Source organism: Empidonax traillii, unplaced genomic scaffold (genome assembly GCF_003031625.1).
Source record: "Empidonax traillii isolate 1590-97213 ecotype Southwest subspecies unplaced genomic scaffold, ASM303162v1 scaffold82:size1209730, whole genome shotgun sequence".
Lineage (NCBI taxonomy): Eukaryota > Metazoa > Chordata > Aves > Passeriformes > Tyrannidae > Empidonax > Empidonax traillii.
This window is the reverse complement of record NW_020955275.1, coordinates 597,630-624,202: the sequence shown is the minus strand read 5'-3', so window position 1 is coordinate 624,202 and position 26,573 is coordinate 597,630. Positions and strand designations below refer to the sequence as shown.

At 35.2% G+C, this 26,573-nt stretch overlaps 1 protein-coding gene across 2 annotated transcripts in view; it reads left to right on the top strand.

The window, feature by feature from the left end:
- The window catches only part of LINGO2 (leucine rich repeat and Ig domain containing 2), a 477,776-nt gene that overhangs the window by 290,038 nt on the left and 161,165 nt on the right, over positions 1-26,573 (top strand). The window contains exon 4 of one of the 2 annotated variants that reach the window (XM_027881020.1): positions 22,918-22,960. The gene's annotated coding sequence lies outside the window, so the exon portion shown is untranslated. Of the gene's footprint in view, positions 1-21,964; positions 22,961-26,573 lie in introns of those variants that run through there. The other variant, XM_027881021.1, reaches the window with a different exon arrangement.

Genomic DNA, 26,573 nt, shown 5'->3' with positions numbered 1-26,573 from the left:
CTTTCCTTTCCTTTCCTTTCCTTTCCTTTCCTTTCCTTTCCTTTCCTTTCCTTTCCTTTCCTTTCCTTTCCTTTCCTTTCCTTTCCTTTCCTTTCCTTTCCTTTCCTTTCCTTTCCTTTCCTTTCCTTTCCTTTCTTTTCTTTCTTTCTTTCCTTTCTTTCTTTCTTCCTTTCTCATACACACTGATCTGAATGGCTCAGTCCTGTATGATGCAGGACTGTATCTCCTGCATTACTGAGAAACTGTACTACTTTTCTGTCAACTGTTATAGTCGTATTGATTTTATTAAACATTTTCTTATTTCTTTAAAGATCAGAAAAGATAGGATGCCATCACATTTTAATAATATGATATATACAGAATATCATATGATAAATTCTTTCTTGTCAGTTGTAATATATAGCTTGTCAGCTTGAATTATTGCTGGGATGAATTTGATTCAAATATGGCTCCATAATTTTATGAGAGAATCTACTCAGCAGTAAGGTAAACACTATGATAATGAGGCTTTCCACTAGAAAAATGAATTTATATTACTCTACTGATCATCATGATTACAACCTTGGTAAAAAAGTGTTAATATTATGGTCAGCTGCATACTTTGCCCTTGAGGACCTTGAGGACCACTATCTGCAGTGTGTTATTGACACCTAGACGCCACACTTTTGTGCACATCTGGCAAACTAAAGTAGACTTTGATATAAAAGACTTGAAATAAAAATGACTTTCCAGTGCAATTTTTATTTACCTTCTAACCAAGTTTGCTTTCAAATATATACCCACTGCTGAAACAGATTGAATATATGCAACTTAAGCAAACAGGTTCTTCTGGGACTAGAAGTGTTTCTGCAGGTAGACTAGAATCTTGAGTCCACCTGGCTGTGTAAAGTTGGTATTTCATCTGCTGAAAATAGACCTCTCCTTGTAAAGGGTATGATATCACTTTATTCCCTTCCACTACAGAAAAAAATCCTAGGAAATTTAGCTTTTAATAAATCTACAGAAGGAACATTACGTCCACATAAAGATGTAAAGTCAGTCAATAGTGAATGTGGTCTGAGAATCACACAGTGGCCAGTCACATCCAAAACTACAAAGTCTGAAGAATACGTGGATGAGAGTAACAGTACACACCAAGGGTGAGTGGCCAGGGATAAACTATTGTGTTATGTACAGGCTCATTTCAGTGCTGAAGAGATAGAGCTGATATCTGAAATTCATAATTCAAAGAAAGTAGATGGAGGTAAAGTGTAATGGATGTTCTACTTCTATCCACTGATACAGATCTTTCAGAATAAAAATATATTTGAAATGACAGACCAGAGGAGACAGTTTTCCTGTCTAGTGAAAACTCAACTAGATAATGACGTCCAACTAGATGAATGTAAATAGTTAATCTAAAACTCATATCAATTGCAAAAATAAAGGTCTCCTGTCAATTTTCATTTCTTGAGCAAACACTACTCTTGGGAATAATTTTTAAAAGTGCAGGCAGCAAATTCAGTGAAAAGAGTAATAGAAGTTCAGAGACTGGATATCAGATCATGAAAATAGTAAAACGAAAAATCCTTGGAAATCCCTGCACGAAAGGATCATAAATTAATGATTATTCTGATTATTTCAAGTCACTGATTGTCTTGCTATGACGTTTGCTGTGGAGTTAGTTGTTATAAATAATTTGAGTAGCTCCAAAGTGTAGTATTTACTTAAAAAGACATGAAAATGAAAAACTGAAAATGGTTAAAACTAAATCACATGGTGACAAATCTATTCTTTTGTTATTTAGTAATATATGTTTATTCAGAATTAAATCTGTCTAGCAACAAAGTATTAATTAGGAAATAAGACTTACATTTTGAACATTGAATTTTGAGTGTAGTAGAAAAACTCCCTATAATAAATTATATTGCTATTTACATATTTGAGATATATTATGCCACATGGACTTTTAAAAATTAAAAATTAACTTATAACACGATATTTTAAATCATTTTTTTAGAGAAAATGTAGAATTTTTTTGTTTCCGTTACAAGCATTTTGTGAAATCTTCCAGAAAAAAAAAAAAAGGCATGAAACCACAGAACAGAAATGGTACAGGCAAAGTCAATATTTATTTTTGTACTCATGGCATTATAAGATGTGAAGGTAATGGCAGGGACAGAAGCCTCAAGACAGTTGTATGCAGGTTTTGCTTGGTAACAGATTATCTACTCACACTCTAAGATACTGATATATATGGATAAAATTCTCCCCTTTATTTAATCTATTTCTACTGTTTGAAGCAGGTACGTGATGCTGTTATTTTTCAGACCTTCCTTGTGGTTTATTGGTACTTATTTTAATATAGTTTGAGAAAGTAATACACTATAAATTTTCTTCAGAGGTTACAAAGCCCACTAAGGTGATGTATACCACTGTTTTGGTTTCTTTCAATTTTCAGAACAATAGTAGTTTGGTGATGGACTGAATCTATTTTAGCAGAAAATGTTGTAGGCTTTGTGGGCTAATATTTGTCTTATTGTCATGTTTTGGAGAGGGTTCACAGCCTGCTATGTAGTACCTGCTTTCCTGTCCTTGTATGGTCTATGTTGCTAGCTAGACAATTATCTCAAGTCATTGTGCAGATTTAAATACTTCTCTAACTCTGCTTGTCTCACTCTGCAGGGTGTATCTTAAGACAAATTACCCATGCTTCAACCTTCCTAATTATGACCCTATTCATCTTCTGGTTGGCACAATCACAGTTGGCCGTGGAAAAAAAATTAGTGTGTTAGATGTTAGCAGGTTATAAACTTTCCATTAGCTTCTGCAATTGCTTTTCACTTTCTAAGGAAGAAAATAATACTCAAGATGCTCATTCTTTAATTTTTTTCTACTCCCATTTGTTATGTTTTTCTGTTCTCAGGGTTCCTTCTAACCTAATCCGTCACAAGTGCCCAGATGTTTGTATCTTTCACACATTAGCCTTTCTTGATGCCCTTTTCTCCAAAGACATTGCCTATCCATCATCTTTTCTACCTGATTTCTTCAATTCATGTGTGTGTTTCTCTTGTACTGATATGTCTCTTCTTCCTAATATCTATTCCTGTTTATTCACAGTACTTTGTGACAAACTGCTACCTTGTGCCTTATGTGATTGACTGACAGCAGGGACTATGCTTTGCTTTCTGCAGTCACTTTTTCTGACTCTATTTCTTTCATGGCTAATTAGTTGTCCTGGAGGATATAGCTAAGATGGTTCCTTTCACTGGTTTTTTTTAATGTGCTCAACTTTTCCTAGGCCTCTATAAAACTCTTTTTTAATAGAAAATCACCATCTTTCTGTGCACCATTCACTATTTAAGAATTGATTCTAAGTTCCTGCAACATATCATTATCACTGTCTGGAGGTTTGATTTCAGTTTTAAAGGGTAGTCAGCAAGAGCTCCACAACTTTAACTGTAAATAATTGCAGTTCCAGTACATTTCAAGGTTAAGTAACTATAAATTAAATGGATTAATGATGATCTACACCAGACAGGATTCTGGGCCACACAAGATGACTTTAAATCAAGCATGCTTGGAAAAGTGTATCCTAGCAGTGTTCTTTTGCTGAGATTGTTTCTGAATTCTCACGAGCTGTTCTGATTCCAAGTGTAAAACATCCTACTGTGAGTCAAATTGTCTAGTAGATTCGGTGTTCTGAGTGGATTTAGAGAGAAGGACTTTTGCTGATAAGAATTTTAGAGAGTGTTTGGACTGTTAGAGTTTATGTGGATCCTGCTAATGTTATCAGTAATTCCCTAATCTATTGCAGAATCAATATATTTTCCCAAGTTCTGCAAGTGACTAAATGCCTAACTAAAAGTTATAAATGGCACTGTAATTTCATTGGACCTTGATCATTATTCACTTAGTAATCACCCAGTTCCTTTTTATCATTTTCAGCTAACCCTGATTTGCAAGGCTCTGTAGATTCTTTGTTACTAGTATGTACAATTTACAAGTCCTGGCATGCTCTTTAATAAAAAACTTGATAATAGATTTCCTCACTCAATGCCATATTTTGTTAAGGGGAATGAAATCTCTGTAGCTACATATCGTTTGAATAGTACCATCTTCAAGTACCTCTTTCCAAAACTTATGTTCCTGTCGTTCTTCAGTCTCTAGCCACATGCAGTGAAAAACGGGGTACATTTTCTACTGTGTTTCGCTAGTCTAAATTGTAATTTTGTGATAGCCTTCTTTGGGACTTTGCTGTTATAAAACTTGGAGCAAATAATGGAATCTCTAGTTATGCAACTTCTATCAAAAAATGATCTGCAAAAGCCTTTCTCAGATCATTGGGAAGTTCACGGAGGAAGTTTACATTTGGAAATCAATATGCATCTTGTGATTAAGCGTTCATCAGGGTGATGAACAGGACTGATGAATTAGGTCAAGAAAAGTCATCTAAAGCACTAGGATCTCTCTGTCTGTCAGAAAGCTGTAAACTTGATTTCTATTCTTCCATCTTTACCTCTTCTGAAGAAATTTAAAAGTCTTCAACATTTCATGTGCAGAAATACTACAACCTTTCTGTAGACCTACTGAATAGGAAAATATGAATTACCATACAGTTGTTCAAAATGTTTTGAAGGGGATTTATGTCCAAAAAGGACTCTTCAAGGAAATCAGTATAGTTGAAGCACTGTAATGTCAATTGGAAACTGATATCTTCTGGAGAAAAATTTATTACTAATTCCTTTTACGTTAAATCTTTTCCTATTTGCATTTCCTGGTTTAGGTTCATTTTTGTAACATATACAGTGTTACCCACTATTTCCTCTCTGGTTCTGTCTAGAGACCCCTTTGAATTTCCTGTTCTAGAAAATATTTTTTTTATAGTTACTTCAAGAAAGAATTTTTTCTTTTCTTCCATAGTGTGTAGCATAGAATAAAATATTTCATATAGCATTTTGAATTGGCTTTGATTGAAAACTTTGATGTTTTGTTTGTTGTGTTTTTTTTTTAGTTTGGCTTAATTTGGGGTTTTTTTTATGAGTAATAAATCATCATAGTCCTCCAAATCCTAATTTTATTTATGTTTAGTGTATTCTATTTAAATTTCTATCAGAGGGAATTTTATGTTTATACCTAAATTTGTATTTAAGCATCTATCCTGAACATAAATTGGATGTTTCCTTCAGGAAGAAAAGCATTGAAAATTTAATACAAATAAGGAAAACAAATTTTAAACAAAGAAGTGTTGATGTGATTAAACAGAGTATTTTGATTTCTTTGAATCAAGTTTAAATCAATTTAACTTACAGTCTTATAAGATAGACAACATCGCATATACCTTGCTGCATGCAATAAAGGTCACATTTTCCTGCAATTCATTACTGGTGTTGAAGACACATTCAGGAGACTACAGATGCATCCTCCTTGTAACGTGCCTTATGATGTTTCAACCCTTGAAATTTCAGGAAATTTGCAGATGCAGAAAATTTAGATAAGGATAAATAAACTTACGATAAGCATCCAGATCTTTGATACTGGTTCCAATTAAATATTTCATCCTTTAATACTTTGACTAATGATGATTTCAATATTTGATAGTCTTTCTTTCATTAACAGTTTAAAAATTCCCTACTTTGTTTTGGAAGTTTGACTCTTTGGAAGAAAATTTCTGTACAATTGGCAGCTATCTCTATTTCTATTTATCTTACTAAATTGGTCTCTGATCTGAGGATGAATGAGATTTCTAACTACTACTTCATTAAAAAAATAAAGTTTGAAATTGAGTCATGGGCAACCATGAAACAAAATTATTAATCAGAAAACATTTTATGTAGTGGAGGAGAAGTTTGTCTATGTCTAATTTCCTACTGTAAAACAAATTGACACATCATGCAGCTTTCTTCATAGCTTTGCTGACCCCCTTTATCTCTTTAGATGATAGAGGGGGTTGAGGGAGGTGTCCCTGCCCAGAGTAGGGGTTTGAATCTAGATGATCTTTAAGGTCCCTCCCAACCCAAGTAATTCTATGATTCTGTGATAATCTGCAAATAGTTTTAGCCTTTTCTTACACACTGATATTAGCCCATGCTTAGTAATGTCTTCCCATGGTTCTGACTGGTGATATATCACTCTTTTCTTCACAATATTCTTTGAAAATAAATAAAAATTTATATATTTTCCCATATCCTTAGGCAGCTGAAGCTGGCATATACCACTTACTGTTGACATGAGTTACTGCTGAAGAGTCCCAGTGATACAATCTAAGTGCTAAAATCCAGTTTTTTAAGTGTTTTATTGACATAATGAAAATAGTTGGCCCTCCTGAGGCTACAGAGCCAGCAATATAGGTTCACAGCCCAGAAGGCCAACTGTATCCTGGGCTGCACAAAAAGATGTGTGGCCAGCTGGTGAAGGGAACTGATTCTCCTCCTTTACTCTGATTTGGTGAGACCCCACCTGAATCCAGTTCTGAGGCCCCAGCACAAGAAAGACATAGACGTGTTAAGAGCGGATCCAGAGAAGGGGTACAACAATGGTCAGAGGTCTAGAGCACCTCTTCTATGAAGAACGTCTGAGAGGTTTGAGTTTATTCAGTCTGGAAAAGAGAAGGCTTCACAGAGAATTTATTACGGTTTTTAAATATATGAAGGAGACATAAAAAAACCACCAACCAACCAACCAACCAACAACAAAAAAAAACCCACCAAAAAAAACCAACCTGAGAAAGACTTTTTGCCACAGCCACTAGTAACCGAACAAGGGGCAATGGTTTTAAACTGAAAGAGGGCAAATTTAGATGGGATATAAAGATGATTTTTTTTATCACAGACATTGTGGCTGCCACATCATTGCAAGCATCAAGGCCACGTTGGATGGGACACTGAGCAACGTGATCTAGTGAAAGATGTTCCTTCCCATGGTGGGAGGCTTGAACTAGATGATCTTCAAAAGTCCCTGTCAACCCAAACAATTCTATGATTCTTCAAAAAGAATTCTTCCCAAGAAAACATTTATCATATTTTAGACTGAAATATCTGGATTTAGTTACCTTACCTACCGTGTGGTAGGTAAGTGACCAAAATATTTGTTTATCAATTCACCTATATTTTGGAAAAGGTATTATCTTAAAAACAAAACAAAAAATTGCTATAGAAACCTTTAATTAGGACACTGATTGATCTAGGAAATATATCCTTTATTCTTGAGCTGAAAATCCATGAAATTAAGAGAGTCTCAGAATAATTTACACTTTGTTGCATGTTTTTCATGTAGTTGTAGTGAATAGTTGTCAATTCTTTTAATCTTCCAGTGAAGCATTAACTGTGTTAATGTTAATTGAAATAGAGCTTGTTTTCCATGAACTACAATAAGTCAATGCCTTTATATCACTGAAAACTATTAGCTTAAAATACTTGACATTCCATAATCCATGTGTGCAATACTGGCAAGATTACTCTAGCTTGTCCCTCCAGAGTCAGGTCTGATGGCAGTTAACACAGATATGCAGAGCAGGAAGACAAGCGTATCACCCATAATTGCAATGATATTGTAAGTCAGTTCTCCAGGGATTGCTTTCTACATTCCTCATGCAACTATGAAAGTAGTTTGGAAAATAGTCTTCTGCCATAAAGCTTGTCAAGAAGAATTACAGTACCTGACTCAGGCATGATACTTCTTACCTTCCTTTTATGTAAGGCACACAGTTAGGTCAAAATGTTGGCAAAGATCCTTCTTCATCACCAGGTAGATATAATAAAAAGTGTTACATTTCCTTTCAGGGAGCATCGCAACATAAATCCTCTGCTGTGAAGGATGGGAGATACAGGAAGTGCACTGATTAATTCTGTTTACTGTGCTAATCACAAGGCACAACACAGTTCTGTAAGCCAAGTTTCTGCCAGCCTCTTCCTCCAATGATGATATCATAGTAACGTAGAGTCACAGAATGACTTGGGTTTGAATGAACCTTAAACATCGTTTAATGTAAACAGGCTTCTATGTGCCATACTGGCGTGTAAATGTCATTGGCTTGTAAGTGCCACTACCTAGGACTTTTTATGATTTTTTCTTTCCTTTTGGAATTTTCACCATTTCAAATGTTCAGAAGTCCGTAGGTTCCCTTGCACTTTATTATGCAGATAGAATCAAAGCCCATATTTATAACCATAATCCAACACTTCTATCCAACTGAGAATTATTATTGCAATCACCACTCCATTCCCCGTGTACAGATATCATAACCTTAATCCAAGTTAATAAAACTTCTCATCTGTAGAATAAGGATAGTAGACTGCTTTCCCATATTATTAGAGGATTTAAAACAAATGAGAAAATATGCACAACTGAATCCTCGTGGCACTTTAAGCCACCAGAAAGCACTTACCTGAGGTGTTTTGATGTTCTTCTCAAAACCTGCATTTAGCTATACATATCGCTTTACAGTTTAATAGGACTTCAAAAGCAAATGTGAACAACCTAGTCCAAGAAGGGATTCAGGATCTGAGTATTTATTGGATCCTTCTTTTACATCTTTTTAAAGAATTGTATAAGAGATTTTTTTAAATCCAATACTACTTCATTGCCATGTGTGTGACATGCTAATAGATAACCAGTTTCTTTTTCTGTGCTGATCTGCATAATTTCTGTGGGCCTTCTGTTATTCTGTCAGGCCAAGGATTTTTTTTTTTTTTTCCTTGAGAAAAATAAAGTTATTGTATTTTGAATGGAAGCACACTGGAAAAAAGAAAAAAATAATTGACTAAACCAGTGCATAGTATTGAATATTTTTATTCTACCTGGAGAGTGGGAAAAGATTTTAATTTATTCAAGAAACACAAGTGTGGTGCTTCTGGAATAAGAGTAATATATTGGTAGCAAATAATCTCTTCCTTACAGTTTATAGTTCTTGCATGAACAAACAAATTGGGTGAAATGAGGCTGTAGGGAGAGACTGCAGGTTGGCACTTTTTCCCCAACTGTGCTGCTTGCCACAGGCTGAATGCTGTTCACTTCATTTTCCTTGTTTCCTTCACAGTCATCTGTTGTGTCCATTCCAAATGTTTAGTTTCCCCATGCTTGACACAATATTGTCTTGGGTTTTGTGTTCCTCTGGAACAAATAGTGAATAAGAATGGTAGAGTAAGAGTGGCAGGCAAGAGCAAGTTTTTGAAATATATGTAGATGCAAAGGATAATATTAAGGTAATTACCTAGGTAGTGCCCTTGAAGTCTGATACTAGGTCGTCTTGGACTTTTTTTTTTTTCTTTTGATTGCACTAGATTGTATCTCCTTGCTGTTTTTGTTTCTTCCAGCTAGTATTTCTGTATTGTTTTCCTGTCTTAGATAGCTGTCTTTTAGTATATTTCTTTAGTATATTTCTCCTCCTTACTGCAGTCATCATGCTATTATTTGTACTATTTCAACTGAGACAAAATTAAACACTAACTTAACTCCAGAAGTTTGCAAATAGGGTTGATATTGGAATGGGAACTGAAGGTTATATTCCCACATTCTTTGTTGTTCATTATTAAATTCATAACTTCTATATAGATGAGCTACTACTGCTTATCTGTTACTCTTTGGGGATGTCGGGGGAAGTCATCTGCCTACCCCTTCTTGGAGAAGAAATTACTCTGTTAACAATTCAGTCTACATAAGAGATGTTTCTTCTTCATGCCTGGACTCCCCTTGGGAAGTCAAATATGCTGATATTTCCTACAAAAGAAATATAATATAAAGAAATATTCATATTAGTTTTTCTGCAGCATAAAATCTTCCCTAATTATTTTGGAGAATGAAAATAATTGTGTCTGGAATATGTACTGGAGATTCAAAAAAGTTTGGTTTTGTTTGTCATCTTTGTTGATCTATAAACCGTTTGTCATAATTTACCTAACAAATTTTTTTCTTGCTTTTTCATTCATTAGCAGTGTCAACACTTCTAAGCAGTGTACTTCTTCTGAGCTTCAGTTCAATTAATCACTCCTGCTTAAGGAAATTTATGAATATATGTAATAGCCACCAGAGTCAATTGGAACCAAGCAAGTACTTAACTGTTTGTTCAAAAATAAGACTTTCATTTGTTCTGACAGTTGATGTCCTCTTCCTTTATGAGTTGACGAAAAGGATTACAGTGCATCAGTTTCACCCTCTGTGATTATTGGTGTTTCCAGATCCAGTTTAAGTGGCTTCAGCTTTGAGAAGATGCAGCCAAGGAGTTTCAAAGATAGCATTTGGTGGCAAGTTGCAGAGGAGAATTAATAAAAAATGTTTAAAGAGAAAGAAAATATTCTCTTTGAACCATTGCAATTTATTTAAAAAATAATTCTGTCCTTGCCTAGTGTCTTAGGAGCTTTATTAATATGTAATATTCTTTGCTTACAGAAGTCAGTTGCACAAATTCTAAAAAAAGCATGGTGATGTAAAGAAGAGTTATAAGGGTGCAAAATTGCAGTTGAAGGAAAAAGCTGAGGACTCTAGGAATGAAAGAGGAACAGTGATTATCAGAGGAATTAGTTTAAGTAGGGTAAAAAGGAAAAAATTCAAGTTCTGTTTTCCTTCCCACTCTATTTTCTCTAATAAATATTTATAAATTTTTTTCTTAATTTCCATGGAAATCATATACAAGTATCCAGATGTAATAAGTGCCATTTAGAAGAGTAGCTGTTAGTAGACCTCCATTTCTTAAGTCATTCAAAATTATTGTCCCTAAGATATTCCACTATACAGAAATCAGGATACATGATCACTTTGAATTCTGTTTATGTGTTTTATAAATTATTACTCAAAAAAATAGTGGTGATCTGTAAAGTTACTTCACTGCGTTGTTTCTGTGTTGAACATTTGAAGTAAATATTAAATAATGTCATTTTGTTATGAATTTCTTTTTTCCTTTAAATAGGAATTAATTACTATAACCTTAACTGAGTTTTCTCCAGCATGATCTATGATGGCAAATAAACCCAATGTCATTTTTTAATATGATTACTTAGTTTGCTCCCTGTGTTTGCTCTTTCTGCTGTGCCTTCTGCAACCGGACTTGTCTATCTCGCATTGGCCTTTTTAGCCATCAGTGCGCTTGTAGCAAGCGTGGGTGGAACCCTTCTCAAATCTTCATTCGCGAAGCCTAGCCATGATGATGATGATGATGACTTAGTTTGCTCCCTGTATAATAAACTGTGTCTTCAGAGCTCTTGGAGAGCACATCAGTCTTGTTAAGACCATGAACCACCTAGTATAGACTCATTTACTAGTCTGGTGTGGACTTATTTACTAGTCTACAGTAGTGCTTATGCTGTTATAATTTATATGAGCTAATTCTGTTAAAATAAACTGATTCCAAATCAGATAAGCCTTCTGTACCACACATGGCATTGATTTAACTTTGTTTTGATTTTTAATGCAGTATGTCTCTGTTGAGAAATCCTATGTAATCACAATATATGACAAACCATAAGTGACTATTCAATATGTATAACAAAGGAGGTAGGTTCTGAATGTTTGTAGACTTCAGAGTGATATTTCTTTGCATGCGCACTTAAAATAAAAATTAATCCATTTGAGTAAATAAGAAATAAAATAATTCAGTTGTATTTCCCCCTTTACCTGCTACAAGACCATTTCATTAGCTTTTTTTGGTTTTAAGAAACAAGAATAATTTTCTCTTCATAAAGAAGAGCATATGGTTTTTTCGCCAAAAAATTTTCTGAGATATTAATCTCCAACATAAACCAATTTTTTTTATATTTAACCACCCCCCAAAAAAGCCCTCCAAGTACAGCCTCTTTGCTTTATTTAGCAATGTAACCTCTTTGGTAACTTCCAAGCAATGGAAATGGACATCTTGTGCTTGTCTTTTTTTTCTTTTTTATGTTGTTATTCTACTTAACATTATTCTCCAACATGTCTTTTTCTTTTCTGTTTTCCACTTAAATGAGTTTATAAAATCCCCTTGTCTTCATCTGTTTTTCAGAGAAATGATTTCTGCTGTATGTATCAACCCTTCTCCTGTACTTCCTTTAAATGACTGACTTGTAACTGAATTTCTTACACCTTTGCAGATGCCACCTTCTTACTGTAGTCTTTTCCAATAGATGGGAATCCCAGATAATTTTCTTTCCATTCCTGGTTAGTAGATTGTAGTCATTCCTTATTTCAACCTTAGTACTTCCAAGTAAATAGTAATAAGAAAGGCAAATGGTAGTCAGAATCAATCCATTAAAAAACAAATTAGAAACAGTATAAAAGCATCATAGACAGGGTATATAACAACTATAAATTTCTCTCTTGCTAAGCAGAATTGCTAGTTTAAGCTGTTGGTTTGAAAGAGATGTCATTTATGTATGCCATGTACCATTAAAAAAAAAAAAAAAAAAAAGAAAGGAAAACCTCTCTCTGTAACTACACAGACTATTTTGTTTAAAAGCATTGAAGGAATTATTTTTGTATTAGCAATTTTAATTATTCATCTACAGTCTTTATTTTATGTATTATAATGAGAAAGTTTATCTTTTAGTGAGTATGTATAGACAGACACCACACATTAATGTATGCAGGATCTGAAAAGAATGATAGAAAGCCTATTTAGCTGTATTACTCTTTCAAAAGCTTTTAGCAGTGTAGCAGTTGCATACCATTCTGTCACTGATAGAATGTATACTTGACCTTAAATCATGTGGAACATTATCATTACACTTGGTTTCACAAAGCATAAAGTGGCTGCCTCTGAAATTACACAGCAGTTGTATCTGGTTACAGAGCAAACTATATGTACATTTCTTATATTGAAGGTGTGTTAAGGCAGTGTATGTATTTGTACTGTGGACTTTTTGTTTCAAGTTGAGTCATTCTGATCTGATAAAAGAAAGGCATTAGAGGATCTGAGAGAAAAAATTGTTCTGCTGAAGTGGTTTAAATCAAATCAATATCAAAATTGCTTGTTAACAGCAGAGAGTTAAGTGGTAGTCAGTGAATTATACTGTTGGAACCAATAGCAACAAAAACATATAGCCCACAACACTAAACACTTACAAAAGCTTAGTAAACACCTGCAAATTTCAGGGCACCTTTTGTAGCAAATCCCAAGACAATACATTTCCCACCTGCTTGCACACACAGCTGCACCCACACCATCTCCCCTTACAGGCTATGAGTGTTGCAAACTTCTTTTCTGGCTCTCTGGGCCCCCACCACACACTTACCCCTCCTGCTACAGAGAAGGCACTGTGGCTTTACCTGCCCCTGTGCTGCCCTGCAGCCCACAGACCCACACACCAGTGGGGAATCCCTCTGCACAGGTCACACAGGCACACCTGGAGGTGTGGTCATTCCTCTGTGTCCTCCACTGAAATGGCCCACAATGGGGTCATGTACCCTGCAGCAAGACTGTCCCGCTCAGGGTTGTTCTTCTACATAGAGCATTTCCATGTTACTTTTGTGAGGGGCCTGCAGTAATCACAGACATTACCAAAAAAAAGGAATAACTTCCTTCCAGATTAAAAAAAAAAAACCACCAAAAAAAAAAAAAAACACACACACAAAACAAAACAAACAAACAAACAAACAAACAAAACCATAAAGTCATTTGTCTCAAATATTCAAATATTTTTTAGATCAGTTTGGAGCAATAATGGCTGCACAAAATAAAATGTGCAACAGGAATGTGTCTGACTTTCTTTTTTCAAAGCATTCTGAAAGGTTTTTAGTTTGGTATGCTAAAAATCAACATATATAAAACAGTAAGAGATTATCTTACACAATACCAGTATTTGGGCACCCATGTGATCTTGGGTTTGGGGCATAGATATGGATTTAGTAACATTCCTTTCTTTGTCTTTATAGTGCAAGAGATATCACATGTTAGATGGATGCAATGTTATGTGGTGGGAGAATATGTATATCTTCCTCTAAAAAGGCAATGAAATTTAATTGTACTGTTATACATTGATCTTTGTCTACCAAAAAAATATATATGCCTTCCCTTGAAACCCTGATACATGCAATTACTTTCTAAATAACATAATTATTTATACAGAAATATCACCCTTTGAAAGGATATTGAGCATTCCAGGGAGACAATGATCAACAATAGCAAGTGTAATTCTGTTCAGCAATTTTAATTAGAAGGCTATCTTTTAATTAGTTATTATTGTTTTCTAATAAAGCCTGTTAAAAATAGAAACTCTCATTCACTGATATGGTCTTCCTCAGTTCCTCTTGTTAATGTTTAGAAGCTATTCACAGTGGTTTTTCAGGTATGGATAGCAATGAACTTTGATTAATTATTGCTTCTAACATGTTACCTTCCCCATTGTTCTCTGATAGCTCATTTGCTTAAAACTGAAATCTTGAGTTGTTTGCAATGTGGTTGTTTCTGTTTTGAGAATGATTTTCTTTTATTCAACATTTTTTTGTCTTTCTTTTTTATGTTCATATTTTTGTCCACTATTTCCTCTCTTCATTAAAACAAAATATATTTAGCTGGGCTGCTTCCAGATATAGCTTTAGTTTTAATACCGTTTCCAGTCAGTCTCACCCGTGTGTTGATTTGTGTTGAGAATTCATTTCTAATAAGCAAACAATTCATTTCACAGGTCCAAATAAAAGTGTATTCAGGAAGATTGAATGTTTTTCCATGTTCAGCTTTTCATTTCAAATCTTTTAAATTCAATATGTATCTGTGTGGGCAAGTTTGAACATGGCATTCCGTGTTTTCTAGCTGTCCTATATGGTGAACTGTCAGAAACCAGACAACTTCATTCAGCTTGAGTTTTTTTGTTTGGTTGGATTATATTTGGTTTCTTTTTGTTTGTTTGTGGGGTTTTTTTGGTTTTTTTAATTATTATTATTTTTGTATTCCAGGGGTTACTTTTAGAAATACAGGGATGAAAGACTCTTTAGTTCTGTAATTTCTTCTGAAAGTAGGGATGATTTATTGTTCAAAATGGGCAAATTTCATTCAAATAGCACTTTTCACTTGGATAACATCATATAAATTTGAAGCATTATGTTTCCGATTCTGAGATCCGCACATATTTTACTTGGTTAAGAGCTGGGTAGGGAGGGTACATATATCTAGATTAAAATTTCTGAGGACTCAAGTTAATGTCATGACTGCCTCTTAAGAGCCTCATATACTCTAAGAAGCAAAGAGTAAGTGGAATTTCAGACCAGACCTTTTTCTAAGCTAACTAATGTTATTTACATTATTACAATTATTATATTACATTACAAGACCTCTTCTCTACCTACCTTATTCATTTTTCAATGCCCTTCCTCAAGTTGTCCTCAATAGGAGAATATCTGAGAATTAAATGGGATTTCTTCTCCCCATGGGCACTAGCACCTAATTCTCTATCACAGAGGAGGCTCTCAGGAGCTTGGTAAAGCAACTTGTGTTGTTAATATAATATTACAGGAGAAAAAAATGTCTTTTGTTTGAAGTTATGTGAAAAGAAACAGAGTTGAGATTCAGCAATTCTCAGTTCTCCATTTTGTGCTTAATAAAACACTTTGACTATGAAATAGTTTTTTTCCTGAAAGAATACTGTAACATTAAGCATCAAATAAGGACAGTAAGTAAAAATACGCTACTTCCTAATTTGGTGCCTGATTTCAGCTCAATTTGCCTGTTTCAGACTTTCCTATCATCATATAATTTCATATCATTCTCCTTCCAGGAAAAAATCTTACGGGTTTGTTTCTCATAAATTAATGGAACATTTGCAGATACAAGGAAAAAATAAAATTAAAAAAAAAATCAAACCAGAGAATAGATATGTATTTATAATTTTGTTTAAACTGACAAGATTTCAGGTGAGGAAATATTTATTCCTTGTTCTGCACTCTCAGTATAGATCACATTAAAAACCTTGGCTGCATTTTCAGCTAAGCTGAAATGCCTTTAGTAGGGTTATTCTTATTTATATCTTCCAAAGCGCAGTGCTATTAGGACTGTTATTCCTGCTCCTTCATCGACTAAATTAGGATGAATACAACTGTACTGAGCTGGTATTAAAATTGCTGAGGTGTGTGTAACCCTTGTTCATATTCCTCTTCTGTTGATTTGAAGAGATAAGAGGTGGAGAGACTGATCTAAATGAGTCAGCAAAACTATTTATAGTCAGATTGCTTTAAACTACTTATACTGAAGCTGTTGGCTAGCCATCAGTCTGTTGATTGACACATGGAAGCAATTACAGCTAAGCAAAATTTTAGCTTCACTTAATACAGGCTTCATCTCTGTTTTGAAAAAAATAACATTCAGACAGCTTTAGTTTTCATTCTAAAGCAGAATTAAAAGCAAACTGTGGAACCTCAAAAGTGATTGTTGAATGGGATCATTGTTCCCTGGTAGTCTTTGCTAATGACATTACTAATTATACCTTCTTGAAACCGGTCTAAAGGAACACAGGTAGGATACTGATAATCCTTCCATCCATTAGTTGAACTCTACTGTGAAAAGAATTTGAAGCTTAGCTCTTTCTAAACTGTCTTTAGAGACCAAGTTTACCAGAAAACCTATGAAAGGCAGAGTTATTGTTAGCATAATTACTGCATGTATAGTTTGGGAGGGACAATTGCAATATTAGTCCTGCTGACACACACTGCTAAAACAGTTGTTCTCATAACCAGCTACTGGAGGGCATTGTCTTTAGTCTGCTTTAATAACTCTCAAGCCAAGCACACCTCATTCCATCAAGTTCTTTGTTGTGGTTTTCAACACAGCATGAGAAGATTCATACTGACAACAAAGAAAGTATTGAGTAGCTTTAAGTTTTAGCAGTTTCTTACAGCCTCAAAATATGTGTTAGTGTCTGTCAAACTCTGGTGTAACTGCGCACGATGTGTTTCTGACAGCACTTGTAGAGGCAGAATTATGAAGGTATCCTAGAAACAACTGCTCTTGGAAGCTTTACTGATTTCTTAAAGTACACCGGAAAGTAACAGGAAGATCTACATTTGAAAACGTTGGGATGGCTATGGCAGTCTTTTGATTTTCACCATAAATAGCAGATTATACTTCTCCCAGTCACAGTGGCCAGCAGGTAATCCAAATGGATTACTTGAATTCTGCAATGCTAATAAAGGAGGCAAGAAAGGTGCAGTGGATTCTTTTTAAATAGTTTGAACTGGCCTAGTATGAGGTGTTAGCCAAATGTGTAAATTAAAGGTTAGTAGGGAATCGTTACAACTTGCCAACTCAAATAACCTTTTGTTAACTGCATTTTTGGCCACACACTTATGTTTCTGGTTCCTCATCTTTGCTTACTACAGTTTAGGATGTGTAGGATGCTAGAACTTATGGAAATTTATTTGTTACCTTCCTCCAAATTTCTGACTCAGTTACACGTTTTCAGTTGCAGTTAAACTGCTCTGATAAAAATGTTCTCAAAAATAGGTTAGCTGAAGAATAATGTGAAAAAGCTTTATAACAGTTTTCATTTATCATCCTCTTGGGTTGTCTGCAATACCGCATGAGGAAAAGGTTCTAGAAATTTGTTTGGACTTTCTTTTATTGAAAATCCAAAATATAAGAAAAAAACCCAGATGCCATAAGAAACAGTTTCCACTGCAGAACATTATGTAAACCTGATTCTAACGATGAGATCTTGGCTGTGACACTGTGAGCCTCTCATACTTTGCTGCAAGATCCTGGGGTCATTTTATGAAGAGCTAAAGCTTGTAGTCTGTAAGGGAAACCTGTATGCACAAAAGGTCTTTATCCTCTCTGAGTGCATTTCTATCTAGCTGCTGAAAAGCACTGCTGTGCAGGCACTGGCGAGCAGGGGAGGTACCTAATCTTCTTAGGCAGAACACAGGTAGCAGAAGTGAAAGTTGTCTGCTCCTCTTTTGGTATTCAGGTATTCTTTCGTGGCTGTGACTCAGACAAAATTTGTCTGAGACAGACAGACAGACAAGGTCTCTTTCCTCTCAAAAAATTCCATAGAAACATAATTGTTCGCAGTTGCATACCACACTCTGATAAAGGCATGAATTTTGAAATGCTTACTGTTGTTCTCATGGACTCTACTTTTCTTCATTTTCTGCTACTATTATTGATGCTTTTTCAGTGTCCCATAAAGTTCACTGCTATCATTTTCCGTAACCTTGGCTTAAACACAAAGTTACCTGCACGAAGGTAAGTCTTGGCTTTTCAGTATTAATGCTATAACTAACTAAGTGCAAATCCATCTGTAGCATACCACAGACTAAGCAGATGCAGTTTTCTTGGTAAAAGATGGAATTTTTCAGGTGTAGTGAAGATAGATGAACATACAATTTTTTTGTTCAATCTAGTAGTTACATGTCAGTGACATTTTCTCAACCTCATGTCACAAAACATAGATGTTCAAATAACAACCAAAATATCACTTCAGAGATCTTTTAAAATATGAGAAGCAGCTATTAGTAAAGAATGTGACTACACCACTAAGAATGAAGAAGTGATGAAGATTATTGTATGAGTAGAGAAAAATAAAGAACTTACACTACATAAGACAGGACAGTATGAAAAGGGATGCAATGGGACTACCATGAGGATCTGCTGGTTATGTACCTTCCTACAGCACATTCTGCCAGGAATGTATTCGGCCAGGAATGTATTCATGCTTAATTTCATGCAAAATTTTTCTGTGGATGTGGCTGAGTTCATTGGGGCTGATTAATTTTCATTTTCCTATAACTGCAAGACTGTATCTGCCTTCGTGTGCTAAAAGTGAATCCTCACCGTTATTCCTTGAAATAAACATGCAAGATTCTGTTTTTTCTTGCTTTTGCAATTAGAATGCTAGACATGATTCTATATAAAATGTAGATAAAAATTCATTCATCTGTAATTATATGATCTCATTTGGCATCTAAATTTAGGACAAGAAATCAGTGATTAAATTTTCTTTCAAAGTCTTTGTTTATCAGCTACAGAACAAGCTTAGTAATTACCTCTTAGTTATTGTGAGAACTGTGACTTCAGTATTACATTCCTAATTGGTTTTAGTTAAGGAAATTTATTTTTATAGATCACTTAGCCTACGCCTTCAGGCTGAGTGATTCTCCATTGTTTTCAGTGTATAAAAGGAGGGCCTATAGATAACGTTAAAACAAATTCATATTTTCCTGCTGGTACATACAATAGGATACGTACAATGAGCATACCTGAGTACACATTCTCTTTTGTTCTTATACGAGAAAATTCAATCCAAAATGTTTTATAAATATACACAAATCATCCCAGCAGAGATCTGCAGTGTGCCAGAAACTGCCAAGAGCTTCATTGTCAAATTAAAATTAATTTAACATTATAACTGTGGTGAGATAAACCCATCCTGTGTGTGGAAATGTCATGTTTATCTTCCGGTCTATTGCGCAGTCAGAATCTGAATGTTTTTAACCACTACCTCACAAGTCTCTTATAAGGGGAATTGTATGCCTGGAGCTGAATTAAACACAGGTTTGTGCTTAAATATAAAAGATTTAATATAAGATGCACTGAACAGTCTTACGACCGTAAGCCATTCTACAGGGAGTCTGCAAAGGTGAGGCAGAAGCCGATTCCTTTTGCACACTTGCAGCAGCACCAATCCTGTGATTGTCAGCATGGGACGCTCAGCCCTGCTTTGGATCCACTCCCCAGCACAGCTCCACCTCCTGAAGTGGTCTCTGAGCATTCATGTCAGTGTCTGATGGATTGCTACAAGATAACGCTGTGATGTGCCTCACACCCAAGGGAAACTTCACTCTCTATAGGGAGTCCTTTTGTCCTGTCATTCCTATGTCCAACCAGTTAAACCCTTTCTGTAGCTAGACCTTCCTGTCCTACACATCAGGTCATTCCTTGATCACAAATTACCAATGCTGAACAGCTACAATTTGATTTTCCCCTTCACACTGTTGGGTATGCAAACAACTCTTGTAACCTGACCGCATTTAGCAGATTTTCAGAGGATCATCAAAATGGCAACTTAGTGGCAGAAGATTGTTCTTTCATTTTTGAAGCTTGGGGACACAAGAACCTGACAACATTTGACAGAAACTTTTGACCAACCACCTAATAACATAAGCTTTTTTTTTTTTCCTTCTTCCCCACTGTGTCTCAGTTATCTAAAGCAGTTGAATCATTTGCATAGAAATTTTTAAAACCCTGCGATTTTAAGCCAGGCTTTCTTCTGCTGTCCTCCTTTCAGGCAGGTGAGATCTGAAAAACCTTTACCAGCTGAACAGTCTTACTTTGGATAGTTCTTGATTCATCAAAGTGCCTCTTATTTTGCAACTGATACTGATTTATCTCTACTCCATCACTGGCGTAACTTTGTTTCAAAGAGTTATTTGGTCTTTATTGGCAGACAGAAGAAAATCCAGTGATAGTCCATGAACACTGCTCCTTGGAATAAACTAATCCCACCACCTGATGTGTTGATATATGTAACTGCTGCCTTTGCTTTACAAATTTGTTTTACAAATCAGGATTTCTATTTTTACATTTGAACAAACTGTGCCAAAAATGAATTAATTAGGTCTTGAGATGAAATAAATTGACTAGGTGCATGAAGTATGTTGGTCTCTTGTGAGATCATTTTAAGTGCATGAAAGTTGTGAGGTTTTTTTTTATCAAATAAATATTTCAAATTTTAAAAAATGATGTCCCTCAGTGAAGTGCAGTGGAGTTACCACTGAAGGGTTTCAGTTACTTTCACATCAGTGATTAATGGAATGGATAGTCCTGAATTCAATGTGGTTGTGTCAACAATCCAACAAATCCATTATTGTCAAAAATAAGGTAATTGGAGATTAGGGACCAGGAGTTGTGAGGTCACTGGTAATCTTTATTTCCATTGACTTCAACTAGAAACAAACAAAGTTGGCATTTTTTTTTTTTTTATCATTAGATGTTAGATCAGCTGGAACCTAAATCACCATTATGGTGTTAGTTCTGAATGACTGAAAAGCATTTTATAGGTAATATCATGAAATGAGAGTTGTGGGTTTTTTAAAAGGACATCAGCAAAAGACCTGCTTGGGAATATGGACTTAAAATAAGAGGTCTGTAACGTACTGCAGAAAGAAACCTTAAAAGGAAGAAGCTTGACAACACACTGAGTTCTCTGCTTATGGGGTTGTAGAGTATATGCATTCTATTAAGTATGAATTAAAAATTATATTCTGCAAATGTTTCCTATATTTTGTAGTGGAAGTCATTTTTCATAGTATTGCAAAAACTGTCAGTATGCTCACTCAAATGGTACTTGGAAGGATGATATGCTTCCTTGAAATTTATACATTTGTTTCAGATTTATTTTCAAGGTGATTAATTCAAATAAGCAAATTTTAAGGTTTCTTCTTATTATTTTTTTATTTGTCTGAAATAATATTTATCTAAATTTGCTTTCTTATGTGCAGGTTAATGCAGTTGAAAATGTTTGTCAGAAGTTTCAGTGTCTTTAAAATTAAATAAATGCTGGCATGTTGATCTGTACACACAGAAAATTATAATTTCAGCACACCAAAAAAACCCCACAGAACTTAACTCTAGTAAGCCACAAGTCAAGTTGTTAAAGGTAGGAAAACACACTTTTCTTTGTGCTAGACAATAAAACAACAGGTTTAGAAATAAGGTTACTTTGATGTTTACATCATGTGTAAGAAGTGATGGCTTCTACAGAGATCATTTAATGGCATGAACCTAAATAAAATATCTTGGTTGATCCCTGTAAACTTTGTGTTTTGCTATAAAGCAAATGCACTATAAAACTTGTGAAAATAAGGTGAATAGGATGGTTGTACTGCCTACATTGTAATAAAGCAATCTCTGTAGTAGAATAACTGAAGAATATTTGGACTATAGCTTTATCATATTTCAAAGGTGACAGGTAAATTCACACTTCCAGAAAAACGGATGTAGTAAGTCCAAAGTGTTACAAATTAAAACATTTTCAAGGGATGGGGAGCAAACAAATATTTTCAGGCAGTAATAAAAAAAAAAAAAAATGTGCCAATGCTATATACATACATGCATAGGTCTGTATAGATATACAAAGATATAATTAGATGTTTATAAATATATATCTAGAGAAAAGCAAGGGATTGCAAGGACAGGATACCATAAGAGTAACCCTCTTTCTAATCACTCAGAAAAAAATATGTTGGCATTGTCTATTTGTCAATGGGGCTTTGATGTCTTGAACTCAAGAGGTAAGATAATTAAATACTATAAATTGCTATTACTTTTCTAAAATCATTGTAGACATAGAGGAGAAAAGGATCTGCTTCAATGATTCTTCCACAATAGAGTATGAAAGAGTGTGATATCTTTTACAGATGTGCAAAACAGGCGTTAGAAGGAGAAAAGGCTTATCAAGGTGTTCCCCTGCAAAACAAACTGTTCCCAGTGCTCTGCGTATAGTGCTTTGTCTAATGTGCTGACACCAGTATTGTTAAACCGAAAGTCCAACTGTTATATTCCCCTTCATTCCAAAAAAGTTGAGTAAGAGGTTGGTGCTACGTATTTATTTTCTGTCATCTGTAAGATTAGTATTTGTTTTTTAACAATTTTTTGGTTAACTGCTGCCACAGTTCCCAGAATCAGTGCTACAGAGGGACTACAAAATACAGTTGATACCTGCTTCATAAAATAGTTGCTTTAGAAAGATTTCTTACGAGGTTCTTTAATACAAAAAGAGCTGAAATCCAGACAGGAAAGCTGGAGTGGGGAGGAATGTATATTGCAGTGAACCTGCTCCTTGGAAACCTCAAAAAAGGAATTGAGGGACTGAAAAAATTGCACTCATCTCCTGAACATATCTGGAAATCAGAAAGGAGCATGCTGCTTGGTACTAAGGAAGCTTGAAAAGTGTAATAGGTAAAAGATTTCAAATGACAGGAATTTTTATCCTAAACTAAATTAGTTGCAATAATTTTAACAGATGGTTTTTACTTCCAGAGGTGCAGTGATCATCTCTAGGACTTGAACCCACAAAGTCCTAAGGTATGTTATTTATAATTTCCATAGTAAAACAAATAGAATATGTCTTCCATTATTGTTTGTAGTTATGTTGCAAGAAAGTTAAAAATTAAATAGTTTTAGTCTTATGTTTACAAATGTTAGGATTTTTTTTTCTGCATAGAAAAGGTGGGATGTATGTATATTTTGTTCTTTTGGTTAGCAAGTGGGTCACAGATCATATATATCATATATGTATTCTTAAGTGGATGGAATAGCTTCAACTAATTCATGGACTGATAAGTCTTGTCCTATTTGTCATTTCTACTCTTTAGCCATGAAATCTGAAAAAGCAAAATGCAATCTCTGCATGATTGTATTAAACCTTTTTTTACTGAACCTTCAGTTTGACACACCATGTAGCAAAGTTCGTGTTCCTGTAACTCATTATGTTAGAACCTCATCTTTCCTTTTTTTTTTTTTTTTTTTTAATAAGGCTTTAGATCCAACACTGCAGAGGGAAAAAATTTTAAAAAAAATAAGAAAAGCAGAGAGGAGGGGAGGGGAGGGATTCATCCATTGGAAATTATTAATAATTACACCTTCTCTCCTTGGAGAACCAACCTATGGAGGGAAGACATCTTCCTACATTTTCCTTCCTTTCTGCCTTCCTGCCTTCCTGCCTTCCTCCCTCCCTCCCTCCCTCCCTCCACAGAGATTACAGTAGTTTTAGAGAATATTGAAGATTTCTAATATCCTTTGAATACCCCTGAAAACAAACTGGTCATTATGTTAGAATCCAGTATGTTGCTGAATATGGGTCAAGTCTTTGTTTCACCTTCCTTACACTATAGCTTCAAAAAGTCCACCAAACTGTAAGGAAAGACCATGAGGGTACTATCGCAGTACTTTCTATGCTTTAAGTTCCCAGTCTCTGTTCTAGCACATTTTAACTTTCTTTGTTTTGTTGCTATGCTACCTCTGTAATCACCTCTGTCACAAACCTGCTGAAAGAACTGATAATTCAGTACTAACATTTAAAACAAGTCATCAGAACTGATGTTCATTGCATCATCTGTGTTCCTTTCTCTCCACTAGTTCTTTTTCTCTACCATATTTTTTTTTTTTTTTTTTTTTTTTTTTTTTTTTTTTTTTTTTTTTTTTTTTTTTTTTTTTTTTTTTTTTTTTTTTTTTTTTTTTTTTTTTTTACCTGTACTCTTGATTTAAGTGGTAAACCCTTGGGTAAGTTAATGGTCCATACCATTTATGCAGTATCATACAGCTCGAAACTCCAGTTATGCTGTCCTCTTTTTCCATTAGCACTACTAAAAAAAATATGATAAATAATAGAGGGAGAGGAATATCTCCCCACAGATTATACAGAATGAGCCAAAGAGCAGTTCTCCACATCTCTCATTTCTTTCTTCTGTGAGACCTAGGCATAATCATGACATCAAAATGCAAGACTGGCAAATTGCTAATACTGCAATTAGCAGTGTAGCTCTCAAACCTGAGTGGGATTTCAGGCCATCAGAGAGTCTAAGCTCCCAAAATATACAGAAATGGCAGAGTGCTGTCACCAGGAATATCACAAAACCTTACATGTAGAAATTGGATTCTGCTTCAATCAAGCATACCTGAAAAACGAAGGTGCACAACATAGCCACTTCATTTATTGATTTTGTTTTCACGATGGTGGAAATGCAAAAGAATGTGTAGCCTTGATGTGGCTTTACTTTTTTTGATTTTACTAGCTTCTATTAAGAAGCAAACTTTTAGGTATTTGTTCTGTGGGATTACACTTTTAAAACTATCCTCCAGACTTTAGCTTTACTGTCTCTCCAGTGTTATTACCTCAATTCACTTTCAAAAACTGGACTGCAGTAATGGTAAAATGATCAAGTAGAGAACATAATTGATGTTAAATATTAAACCTGTCTACTTAAATAGGGTTCTGGGGGGTTTAGATATAGTGGCATGTTCTTCTTGTGCAGATTCTTTATTTAAATGCCAGTTTTGATGAATGTCTGTGACTTCAAAAGTCACTGCTAATATTATTGCACTAAAACCACTGCCTTAGCAGAGTAGAAAAAAAGTAAGCTTTCATTTTTTTACTTTCATAAAACAGTATGCTGTTATAACACAGTTCAAGCTGATATGTCTCAAGGTACTGTGAAGTAAGCAGAAGTTGTTGATTATTTCTTCCATTCTTTCAACCGTTTTATAGGACTTCATGGAATTACAGAATGGATGAGGATGGCAGGAGTCTCTGGAGACAATCTAGTTCAGTGCCCCTACTCTAAGCAGGATCAGCTAAAGTAGGTTGCTGAGGACTTTGCACAGGCAGATTTTGAATATCTTCAAGGATGACAACTCCACAGTCTCCTGGGCAACATACTCCAGTGTTCAAACAATCTCACTGTAAAAATTGTTTTCTTGTGTTCAGATAGAATTTCATTTATTCCAGTTTGTGGGTGTGTCTTGTCTTGCCATTTGGCACTACTGCAGAGATTTTAACTTCACCTTCTTCATTCCCTTCCAATGTGTGCTTACACATGGGTAAGATCCCACTGAACTTTTTTTCCCAAGATAAACAGTCCCAGCCACTGTTAGTCATTCCTCATATGAAGAGTTGCTCCAGTCCGTCACCTTTCTGGCCCTGTGCTGAAGTTACTGTAGTATGTCTGTGTCACTTGTATTGGAGAGAGCAGAGCTGTGCACAGCCCTCCAGGTCTGTCTCACCAGGTATGAGCAGGGGGGGAGGGACCAGCTACCTCAATCTGCAAGCAACACCCCTCCTAATTCAGACCCTCCTCTTTGCTCCAATGGCAGTGTGCCGGAATATGGTCAGCTCATCTTCCAGGAACTCCAGGTTCTTCTCTGCAGATCTGGTTGCTAGCCAGTGAATTCCCGCCATACACTGGCTTTGGAAGTGTCATTCTTCCCCCAGTTTGCATTTCGCTTCGTGAAGTTCCCGTTGACTCTTGCTGCAGCCTGTTGACACTCCTCTAGATGTCAGTACATCCATCAGATGTATTAACCCCTCCTTCCTGTTTTGTGTCATCAAATTACTGAAGGTGAACTCTTTCCTGTTTTCCAGGTCTTAAAAAATTAATTAAAGGGTGTTGACCCCAGTATCCATTCCTGAAGTGAACCAATAGTGATTTCTCATGGACCTTGGGCTACTGACTGAAATATTTCCAGCAGTTTAAACAATTTTCAGTGCACTGTAGTACGTGCTTATCTAATCCATTGTACATCAGTTTGTACATGGGGATATTATGGGAAAAAATGATTAAAATTTTAATAAAGTTGGGGTAAACAACATCCACTGCTCACCCTTCATCCACCAAGGTCATCATCTCATCATACAAAAAATACAAGTTTTGCTGAATGTCTCTGACCTCAAAAGCTAATATTATTTCATATGATATCCCTCCATAAATCTATGGTAACTACTCCCAATGGGTGACTACTCCTCATTTATGGGTTTGGAAAAGATTTCCAGGATTTTTTTTATAATTTGCTTGTAGTATCCCTAGATACTTCTCTTGAAGATAGGGATGATCTTTACATTCTCCTACTCTTTAGGGACCTCTCCTGTGAGCACCCTGTCAAGCCTCTTGCACTGATATTGTCCTTCACTAAGGGTAACTCT